The sequence below is a fragment of the Chrysochloris asiatica genome, unplaced genomic scaffold (assembly GCF_000296735.1).
Source record: "Chrysochloris asiatica unplaced genomic scaffold, ChrAsi1.0 scaffold00222, whole genome shotgun sequence".
Lineage (NCBI taxonomy): Eukaryota > Metazoa > Chordata > Mammalia > Afrosoricida > Chrysochloridae > Chrysochloris > Chrysochloris asiatica.
Genome location: NW_006408740.1, coordinates 3,897,305 through 3,909,233, shown reverse-complemented (window position 1 = coordinate 3,909,233; position 11,929 = coordinate 3,897,305). Strand labels below are relative to the sequence as shown.

Here is an 11,929-nt window from a genome sequence, read left to right as displayed (position 1 = left end):
GTTAAGTGCCATTGAGTCGGTTCCGACCCATAGCGACCCTGTACAGGGTTTCCGAGGGTGTAAATCTTTATGGGAGTAGAAAGCCTCATCTTTCTCCCATGGAGTGGCTGGTAGTTTCGAACCGCTGACCTTAAGGTTTGCAGCCCAATTCGTAACCACTACGCTACCAGAGCTCCTTTTTTAACAGTGGAAGAGCTCGGAAAGAAGTCCTGAGCACTTGCACACATGTATGTGGGCAAGTAAGGGGGAAGAAGAGCCTAACACTCTAAAGAGATTTTGGTCCTTGTCCAGGGAAATATTCTAAATAGGATTCTCATAACTTCCTCCTCTGTTTTTCATCTATGGAAATGGAGTGGTTGAATGAGGACACAAGAAACCTTTTCTAATTGACCACCCCACCCCACCCCACTTGGGGTGCACTTGAAAGAGATAGGACCCCCTGACCTCCCAACGAAACAGACAGCACCACCCATGAGAACATGCAGAGTTCTCTGTGGTGCCTGTCATAGTCACTCTTGTGTAGGTTGTTCATGCTTGTCTCCCCCAAAGTTAAAAAATCCACCACCTTGTGACCATCTTTGACTTATTCTGTGGCTTTAAACCTGTTTCCAATTCTCAACACCCTATGCATAATTTATTGTGGTCCCAACCCCCTTAACACCACCAGAACTCCCTTCTGATCTCTTCAGTGCCTTCAAGCACTGAACATTTATCTCATCATTGGACTTGGACTCCAAGTGGCCAAATTTCATTGAGTCTCTTCCTGTGAGAAGTTAACAATAGTTATTCATAGTTGTTAAGATCTGTTGAGCTCCTCAAGGACAAATAGGAAATCTAGATTGAGCCAGAAAGCTCCCAAGAATTTAATCAAGGGCAACGAACCATGACTCTTCCCTTAGGCATAATCACCTGAGAAAATGTTGGCAATTTCTAACTCTGTAAAGACATTAACCTGTTGCTCTCAACTGTGCTGTGTTGTATATTTAAATCTGCTCCCTGAGGACATAATGGCACATTGGTATGCCCTGGCAAATACAGTTTTTTAATCTGAGTCAATAAGCATTGGTGATTGTGCTGGTAAAGGAGAGGGAGGGGTGTGAACATTAGAACATTCTAGATAAATAGACATTTCTGACTTGTATTTCACAGAAAATCCAAAAAAAGAATCTTCTAAAAGGAGCTCTGGTAGCGTAGTGGTTACGAATCGGGCTGCGAACCGGAAGGTCAGCAGTTCGAAACTACCAGCCGCTCCATGGGAGAAAGATGAGGCGTTCTGCTCCCGTAAAGATTTACAGCCTCGGAAACCCTATTCAGGGTCGCTATGGGTCGAAACCGACTCGACGGCACTTAACAACAACAACATTAGAGCATCTAAGCAAATGCACATTTACAAAGTATCGTAACCACAGAATGTATCATGGGACAGAGAACACGCTCAGCAAGTCTGTTTTGTACTGTTGTTGTTACATGACATCGAGTCGGTTCCAACTCATAGTGACCCTGTATAGGGTTTCCAATGAGCGGCTGGCGAATTTGAACCTCCAATCTTGAAGTTTAAACCGACCTTGAAGTCGAGTGCTTATCCTATGGCATCACACCAGGACTCCAGAACTATATTTGTTGTTGTTTAGTGCCATCAAGTCGGTTCCGACCCACAGCAATCCCTTATATGGTTTCCAAAGAGCAACTGGTGAACTTGAACTACTGACCTTGCAGTTCAAATCAACTTTGCAATCCAGTACATTAACACGCAGCACCACAACAGGACTGGTATAGGAAAATAACAGCAGACTTCTTTGAGTGAGTAATTAATGATCCAAAGGGGCATTGGGAGATTTCAAATTCATATTTTTCTTGGGGACTTTGAGCAAGTCATTGCACTTCTCTTGACCTTAAATTCTTAGTTGGAAGCTGTTAGTTCTCTGCACTAGTCTTGGTTTCTCTCTACTGTTCTTTAAGGAGTTTAATGTAAACTTCCCCAATAAAGAGTGGCTTGTTGTCTGTCCTGCTTCATAAGGGGCAGCAGTACAGTTTAGCAGACAAGCTGACTACATACATAGGCAACGCTTCATTTAAGATCTAGGCATTCAGGAGAAAATGGGACCCAGGTTGCTATGTTTCACTCTGCTAGGCATCTCCTTCTTCTCCCCAACATACAGGCATCTCAGTGACACAGAAAAGTCAATTAGTGAAGCACCTGAAAAGTCGTGTAAGTGTCCTGCTCCTTTTCCTGTTTGTTCACAGGTCTGACAAAGCAAAGGGGAGAATGGGTTGACTCTCTTTCTCTGTGCATCCCTCATCATAAACTAAGCAAGGATGGCTGCTTACAGTCATTCTACCTCCAGCAGATAGACTGTTATTTAGAACTTAGGTTGCTCTTTGTTTATAGCTGACTTTTATTAAAGGGGTCTCTATTCTACCTACCAAATATCACATGAAATTTTCCTACATCTTTTTCTGAAGATGTTTGTATGTTTTTGCTGCTTTGTTTTTCCAGTTTCCACATCTTAACTGTTCATGAAGATTTATGAACAGCATAATCAAGCCAATCATCTATCTGCTATCTGAGAACAGTGCCAATACAATTCATGAATCAAATATATTCAAGGACACACACAGACTGAGAAAGTCTAGGTCCTTTTCTGTTTGCTTTTGGCTTTAACCTAAGCCATAATAGTATTATAATACCCCCCACACACACACACACACACACACCTGCCCCAAACCTATATAATGAGAATGATCTTATTTTCAATGACAAATCAGGGCCTTGAGATGAACGTCGTGGTGGTTATGTGCTGTGGAGTCAGTTCAGACTTATAGCAACTCTGTATAGGGTTTCTGAGGCTGTAAACCTTTATGGGAGCAGAGAGCCTCATTTTTCTCCTGCGGAACTACTGGTAGTTTCGAACTGCTGACCTTGAGGCTGGCAGACCAACTCATAACTACTATGCTACCAGAGCTCCCTTGAGATGAAGGTAGAATGTCCTTTTCTGCTTTCTTTCAACTCCCTTACCACCTCCACCTCTGAAAACACGCATTTGATGATGGTCAGGAATTAAACCCAAGAGCTAGTTATTCCAAACATGTGACCTCCTGCAGGTCACAGATCACTTATTTCAAAGGCTGTTATACCACCTGCAGGGTGAAGGCACAAAGTATGGTGTACGCAGGAACCTGAGAGACCTAGGTTTCAATCCCATCCCTACTATTACCTACCAGTGTGACTTGGCAAGGCTACTTAATCCAGTTTCCCAAACAGTGTGGTATTAAGGGATGTCATTTGTACCAAGATATTGAATCCTCAGTCTTTGTCTTTAAGGTAAAGTAGGACTCAGAATAACTAGGCCCTGAAGTTATTTACCTTTAGCCACAAGCAGCTTCATCTATTTATCTCTTACAAACATCATTTTCCATGCGGCAGGTTGTAAAAACCAAGGAGACATTGCCTATCTTCATTACCTAGAACTCTTGTAACAGAAATACTGTAAGTGGCTGGCTTTAAGGAACAGACATTTATTTTCTCACAGTTCAGGAGCCTAGAAGTCTGAATCCGGGGCATGACTTTAGGGAGAGGTCCTTCCTTGTCTATGTCCATTTCTAGTAGCTGCAGGCAATCCTTGGATTCCTAGACTTCTAAATGCATCTGCTGTGTATAACTGTCTTTGTGTGGCATATTCCTCCTGTGTCTGTCGGTGTCATTATTGCACTTTTTTTATAACTCAAGAATGATTAGCTTTATAAGAACACCCACACTTGCAGATAATGCCCACTTGACCTGGCTTCAATGACTGGATGATCAGAGCTCAACTAGAAGAAGAAAGAAGAGGGGAAAAAAAAGAGTAATCAGAAGAATTTGATGAACTTGACCTACACGTATGGATGCAGTAGCTCAAAAGAGAGAACAAATCTTTACAGTGAAGATCATTCCCACCTGCTCCATACACAGAGTAGACAGGGATAGGCAACTTGGACATTGGCTACCCAAATGGGGGGCTACAAAGGCAAGAAGTGACTGGCTTACAAACTTTCAAGAGGGAGCCTAGATCCAGAGGGCATGGAGGAAGGTAGAGTCTCCACTGAGTAGTATCCAATCTGTCTGGGCGGGGCTGATGAAAGGAAGATGGGGATAGGTCTCTTGTGATACAATAGTGAATAATTGTTATCAGGACTGATTGTGAGGGTTGGAAATGTAAAGGTAGACAGTTTGTAGCAAAAGGAGGGAGTGATTGACTTTGCAGTCTAGGAGTGGAGGTCACTGGGACTATCAAGGGAGAAGAGCAGAGAGTGGGACCCTAGCCAGAGAAGCAGTAATGCCAGAGATGAAGGCAGAGATGATGATGTGGAGAGATGGAGCGGCTGGGTACTTTAGACCCAGAGAGAGGGGCTGTGTGCTGATGAGGGGGAAGGGGAAGGCTTGTAGGGTATACCCTGTGGTTGGTTGATGATGCATGGAGGGGATTGTAACCATGGCAATGAAATGATATACAATAGGATGAATGTAAAGCTAATGTTCTCCCATGTAACCTATCACATAATTCACAATAAAACATTTAAAAAAAAAAAAAAAGAGTGATTAGGTTTAGAACACAGCCTATTTTGGTATGACCTCATTAACATAACAAAACGCTTCCAAACAAAGCCGCATTTATAGGTACAGAGGTTAGAATTTCTATACATGTTTGTGGGGGGAGGTATGATGGTTGGATACAATTCAGTCTGTATCACTGACTTAAGTCCTCCAGCCCTCCAGCACCTGTACTATTTTGACAGTACCACTTTATAGGAATGGTTCAAAGGAAAAAGTCGGCATGATATCTGACTCAGCAAAAGCTGGGGATGCATTGGGACAATTATGGATAATTCTGATTTCCAGCAAAATCATTATAATTCCTGACATTGTCTCAGCTGCAAACTTCTCCAATAGCAGGTGACATGTTGTCTGCTCTACTTCATAAGGGGCCAAAGTGGGGTTTAGCAGACAGGCTGACTATATATCCAGGCAATGCTTCATTTAAAACCTAGGTATTCAGGGGAAATGGGACCCAAGCTGCTATGTCTCACTCTGCTGAGACATCTCCTTCTCCCCAATATGCAGGTATCTAAGTGACACAGCCAATTAGTGAAGCCCTTATTTCAGAAAAGGAGACACCTGAAAAGTTAGTTCCCTATCCTACAGTCTCTAACAACCCATAACTTATGGAACAGTTAACTCATCTCTCTGACCAATAAATCATATGGATGTATGAAGATGCATGTAAAGAAAGCATCTTTTTAAAATTCAAGGGCTTTGGGGGAGTTTCTGAATGAGATCAGCGAACTCTCAGAGTATCAAGTCGGAGGCTCACTCCTCCTAGCCTGACCCCTGCTCACTCTCCACAGCCATGTGCCACTAAGTTCGTACATTCTGTCTGTTAATCTTCCAACTGGCTTCCCTGGCAATGGTCTCATGCTGTTCCAGTCACCTTGAACTTTGTAGCTGAAGCAACATTTCTAAAATGTAATCATGGTCTTTCTATGGTTCCCCATTGCCCTCAAAATATTACCCAAAACTCTCAGCACCACACACAGATCCTTTATCATACACTCTTGCATTGACTCTTGCCTAATATTTCTTCAAATATCTTGCCTAATATTTCTTCAAACCTTCCTAGATTGCCCACCCCTAGATACACCAGCTTGATAGTCTCTGTGTATGTATATAATATATTTGTGGTACCTCAGTGTTTTTGTAAATGCTATTTCCTTGTTCTCGAATGCCTTTCCTCCTGCCCAGATCAGGTCCCATCCTGTCTACCTGGAGAATTCAGTAGCATGCTTCTCTGAAGTCTTCCCTCCCTGATCATGCAAAGATTATATCATAACTACATTGTCATGTAATAATCCATTACATCATGGCATTTATTCTACTAGAGTGCAATATCCTGTTTCCGTGTGCATATTCCCTAAACTGGAAGTGCCAGAGAATAAGATTCATTAATTCCCCTGGAAGTTGCACTATGGGTACTCATAAACTTGTTGAAAGGTGAATGAAAAAAACCACATGTATGTATCATAAATAAAAATTTCACTCTTCTCATAAGCAGCCTGAGGTAATCTCACAAAATGGTTCACTACTCACTTGACCCAGAAAACCCCACAAAATCATGCAACTCCAGAGGTTCAAATCTCTGGGTCCATTTTAAGAACACCCATGAGTTTGCCCAGGCCATCAAGGGTATGCATATCTGGAAAGCCACCAAGTATCTTAAATATGTCACTTTGCCGAACAATGTGTATCATTCTGACATTACAATGGTGGCATTGGTAGGTGTGCCCAGGCCAAACAGTGGGGTTGGACACAGGGTCGGTGGCCCAAAAAGAGTGCTGAATTTTTGCTGCACATGCTTAAAAATGCAGACAGCAATGCTGACCTTAAGGGTTTAGATGTGGATTCTCTAATCATTGAGCATATCCAGGTCAACAAAGCTCCCAAGATGCATCACTGAACTTACAGAGCTCATGGTCGGATCAACCCCTACATGAGCTCCCCCTGCCATATTGAGATGATTCTTGCTGAAAAGGAACAAATTGTTCCTAAACCAGAAGAGGAGGTTGCACAGAAGAAAAAAGATGTCTCAGAAGAAACTGAAGAAACAAAAACTTATGGCTCAGAAGTAAATTAAGCTTAAAATAAAACGCAAATAAAAGTAAAATAATAATTTCAATGAGAAAAGAGATATTAGTCATCATTACCATGTTAAGTTGTAGAGGCATGGGAAGTGACATTTGTATCAAACCCAGGATAAAAACTGCTGAGATATTGAAACATTCCTAGTGGTAGAATTCTTGCCTTCCATGTAAGAGACATTGGTTCAGTTTCCAGCCAATAAATCTCATGTGCCGCCACCAGTGGAGGCCTCTGTGTTGTTGTGATTGAGCTTCCAGAATAAGACAAATTAGGAAGAAAGCTGTGGTGAGCTATTTCCAAACATCAACCAAAGAAACCCTATAGATCACAACAGTCTGATCCCGAACTAGTCATGGGATGACCCAGGACCCGGTAGCATTTTATTCCATTGTGTGTAGGGGTCTACCTGGGTTGGGGCCAACCTGATGGTGGTTAACAGCAGCAGTGAGAATTCTATGAGAAGGAATTAGGAAACCTTTGATCCACATGACAGGTCAAAGCCCAAACATGTGAATCGAAGCTAAATCCTTAAAAAGAAAGAAAGAAAAAAAAATCACTGAGTTGTGAAAAGACCCAGGGAAGATTTGTAAACAAGAAGAATGCTTTGTTGGGAAGAGGAAGGAGACATGTGCGTGTGAATATGTGAGAAATTCTGAATCTCAACTTTCTAGAACAAAGCATGTTTGGCAGTGATAAACATCTTATACCAAAGGGGTGGGAAAGAGAGAACCTAAAGCCATCCACAGTATCAGAATTCCAAGGACCACTCACAAATAAGTCCCCTCCTTCAACTTTGGAAGTTCAGCCTTGTGCCCAATTGGACTTGGTAGATTTCTTACAGAGGAGAAAATATGTTCTCATGTCTTGAATATCAAAGAGAAAATTATTCTGATGATCCATATCTTCCTGAATGTCCCTACACCATCATGCTTTTAAAAATTGACGTTGACTTAGAGTACATTTACACAAACTATGCAGTGTTAGATAATGAAAGCCAAACCCATGACTGAAGGTACCTGAGAAGACTCTGCAATTCTCAACATGAAGGTGTCTGATAAGTACTTGTCTACCACAGTCTTCTTACAAAACTCATTGGATTTGTTTTCTTTTCTCTCCATTTTGTATGCCAAATTAAAGGGGGGGGGGGAAATGCCTTGCAAATGGTTATCAATTGCAAGTGACAAACTGTTTTTGGAATAATGATACACCAAATCTATAAAATCTACATACTTGGAAAAGAGGCTCCATACTTGTTCATTCTTTATCTAAAAACAGAGCATAAGGAAATACTGGGCATTCATGGTTACAAATGTTGAAGAACCCAAATCCATTCACTCAAAATGGTGCAATATTCCACAAAGCTCTATGTGAAGAAATGAAATGAAAAGCACTTGGTAATAGCAGTGAAATATCATACTAGCATTAATCCTTCATTCATAAAATTTTTTATCCAAAAGGCCCCACTAGCACCTTTATCCTCTACTTTAGAGATGGGAAAAGGCCAAGAGAGACAGCCATTCTGCTAGGTCTTTTAGAAATTTAGAGTGCCATCAGAGATAGAACTTCCACACACCTCTCTGTCACCAAGAGCAGAAAATTTTGGAACCAGGCATCACACAATCATGCTAAGTGCCGTCCAGCTCAAAAGGCTGTACGATGACAGAAAGAAGGCAGGATGCAACCCACACCTAGTAATCAAAGGATAATCTACAGCTTAAGAGCATCAAGTGAGTGAATGAAAACTACAGTTTTATCCCAGGAGTGGATGGACAAGTCTGTCTAGATTTGAGGTGGAAAACAGAGGGCTAAATTCCCACAAACTTAACTCTTTTTTTCTACAGAGACAATGTGGAGTTCCTCACCTTACCTCGTGGATGGCCAGAGTGAATGTGGAGACAAAAATCTTGATTTCTTGCACCCCAAGAAAGTAGCTGGACCTTTGATGTGAACAAGTCCTTGGAGCCTTTGGTCCAGGTGTTTGAATATATGAGGGTATCTGAGACCCTGTTGGTTTTTATGAGTCTGTGGGTCAGTCCAAACCGGTTGTCAACTCATCTGTATGCAACAGCTCTCAAAGAACATAGTTTACTTTATAACCGGATCCAGCAAGAGTAGGCGTGGTCATTTCAATGGGCCAGATACACCAAAGGTATTGGGCTGCCAAGGCTCATTAAGGAAGATTTGTTTGTGAAGCCACAGCTCGGAACTAGAGGCTCATGTGCTTTCAGTGTGAGTGTCCAAATCACATGCTTGGGGTTGAGAGTGTGCATGCAGCACTAAGTGCTCCCAGATAGAGACATGGGGGTCCCCAAGGAGACCCTCCAATGTTTCTCATGCTTATTCTATGCTCAGTGACCAGAGAAACTCAGGTTTCTCTGACTCTCATCTATTGCCCTGGTTCCCAGACAAAAAAAAAAAAAAGACTTATAGCACAGACTTCTTGGTCAGGGAGACTAGGATTTGAGATTTTGATTCTCTGTTACCTGAGAAAAGTCACCTAGCTTTCAGCCTTGGGGCTGTGCAGTCATGAGTAAGTAAAATAACACAGTAATGCACTTGGCTTGAGTAAACACTCAAAAAAGTTAATGTACCCCAAACGACCAACTTTCTTTCAATCCCTAAAGGTCCTTTCTCTCTGTTTTATACCACAGAACAGGAAGTCTTACCTTGTATCTCTCCTAAGTGACTGTCAGTGTCATTCTGTTCTCACTGGACTCCCACTAAGTTCATTAGTTACCATCTGGAACATCTGAAAACATTCTTCTTAATAAGTGGTTGAGGTCCTTGGTGGTATAAATGGTTTGCACTCAACTACTAACTGGAAATGGAGCCCCGTAATGTAGTGGATTGTGAGCTAGGATGCTAACCGCAAGTTCAATAGTTCAAATCTATCAGATGCTCCACTGGGGAAACATAGACTTTCTGCTTCCATAAAGATTTACAGCCTTGGAAACACTATGAGTTGGAACCCACTCAGTGGCACACCACCACCACCACTAACTGAAAGGTTAGAGGTTTGAACCTATCCAGAGATCCCGTGGAAGTGAAGCTTGGCAATATGATTTCATAAGGAAAAAGACCAATGGAGCACAGTTCTATTTTGTAACATGTGGTCTCCATGAGTTGGAATCGACTTAACTGCAGTGGGTTTGAATTAAGCTGTTGTTTAGTTTTCATGGAGCAACAAGTGGATATAGGCAGGCCTCATATCTCTCTACTATCTTGTCTCACAAAATACAGCAATGACAATGTGGTTCATCAGACATCATTAAGTTGAAGTATTTAAAAGAACAGGAGGAAAAATTCAACGTTCATGCTGAAATATCTGTCCCCTCCATAGAACACAACCTTTCTTCCCTATCACTAAATTCACCTTTTTCTCCAAAGTACCTCCTTTCTCATACTTCTACTGTGTGGTCCTCTACTTTCTGGTTCAATATTCCAACACCCAGGGAGATTGTTTCACCAATCAAAGACTCATCCCCTCTCCACTTCTGAGGAGTACATTTCCCCAAGTCTGATGTGGTAGCAGCCACAGAAGGCACCTCACAGGGAAAGTAAGTGCCCATAGGGTTCTTCTAGTCAATAACAAATGCACCTAGAGTTGGCTATTTCTGAGCAAGGCAAGACTCTTCTGATGACTGACGTCAGCCTGAAAACTACCATATGGCCATAAGGACCTTCTTTAGACTCCATGGAAGTTTAAGTACTTCCATTCAAACTTCCCTCCTATCACCTTCACTTAGGGTCAGACTTACATCACTGCCTGACAGATCCTCCTAGCTCCCTCCTTGTTTCCTGTCTCACAGGCGATTGCCTAATACAAATTTGTACTTTTAATCCCTCTCAGCATCTGTCTCTCTGATGATCTGGACTAGGGCAGAGGGTTACTCAGATGAAATTAAAACTGTCAGAGCTTGGCAGAAGGTGACTGGTGTCAGGTAGAAAGATTCAGAGAAGGGGCTTAGTGATCCACTTTCCAGTGCAAAATCCTTGTGACACTCTGAGCCCCACTACCAGTGGAAGAGATGTGCCTGCCTTTTACTCTCCAATTATTCAGCAAACTTCTACAGAAATATAACCACATACAGATGCACACCTCTCAGAGCAAACATTAATCCTCAGAGGCAGTACAGAATAAACTACCATTACCACCCCAAAAAAGACACACAAGGAAAATAAGTGTTTTCTTAATTGGCTATGAGTTAGCAAGGCAGGTAGGTACCTCCTGCACATAGACTATCTCTCATTATCATTCAGACCAGGTGATTATCTTTTCTTCTTCCCTCACCCTTTGCCCTCCAAATTCAAACTTGAGCCCCTTTGGCCCTGCTGGGAATGAGAAAGAGGTTCGTTGCTAGGCAATGGAGCAGGCAAGGCCGATAGCATTCTTCCTGGTCCACAAATCTTTGTTAAAATGTGCAGTTGAAGACGTTTGACCCGGCAGGCCCTGAATTTTCCATAAAGCCAGTATGGTTAGTTTTCTCATTATTTCCCCCTACCCATAGTCTTCATGAGGAATTCTGCTCTTGCTCAGGTCACTTGCTGATTCCCCACTCATCTGTGTTGCAGTGTGGAGATAAGCCATTCTCCTTTTCCATGACTCTGTTCTAATCTTAACTAGGCTGGTCTTCCTGACACAGAGAGAGCTCAGATGCGCTGATGTTTACTCCTAAGACTCTATGCCAGAAGCATCTTTCCATTCCTTTCACCTGGGCAGAAGGACCAAAGTCAGTAAAATGATTTTTTTCCCTTCCTTCTTTCCTTGCTTCTGTTTTCTTACTCTTTCTTTTATCCTCCCCCGGCCCTTTGTTTAATTAAGTACATTGCAAAGAGATTGTTCTATTCATGATTAACACTGACACAAGAGCACTATGGATCAACAATGGGCTTGTAGAGGTGCTGGGTCTAGGGAAACAGGGCATTCCCATTTACAGAACACAGTATATAGAACTAAAGGTGAACATGTTTCAGAAACAAGCCCCCTGGAAGAGGTACGGGAACAGACCATAGTGTAGCTACCAGCCATTGGAAAGGGTACTAAAGCAACTTTACTGTGTTTCTCAGAATCAAAGACCATGAGTTTTCTAATCAAAAGAACATAGAACAAAAAAATTTAGAAGCACCCACACCAAGACAGTTTTATGAAATTTCAAAATACCAGCAATAAAGAAAGGATCCTAAAAACTTTAGAGAGAGGAAAAGTATGCTGTACATGAATGATTAGGAACAATGGTTAGTCAGAATAACACCTGAATT

General features: G+C 42.0%; 1 protein-coding gene across 1 annotated transcript in view; it reads right to left on the bottom strand.

The window, feature by feature from the left end:
• KCNJ1 (potassium inwardly-rectifying channel, subfamily J, member 1) overlaps positions 1 to 8,736 on the bottom strand; it is a 78,979-nt gene extending 70,243 nt beyond the window's left edge. Inside the window, exon 1 of the mRNA XM_006873078.1 lies at positions 8,538 to 8,736. The gene's annotated coding sequence lies outside the window, so the exon portion shown is untranslated. The remainder of the gene's footprint in view (positions 1 to 8,537) is intronic.
• Positions 8,737 to 11,929: the final 3,193 nt, after the last annotated feature.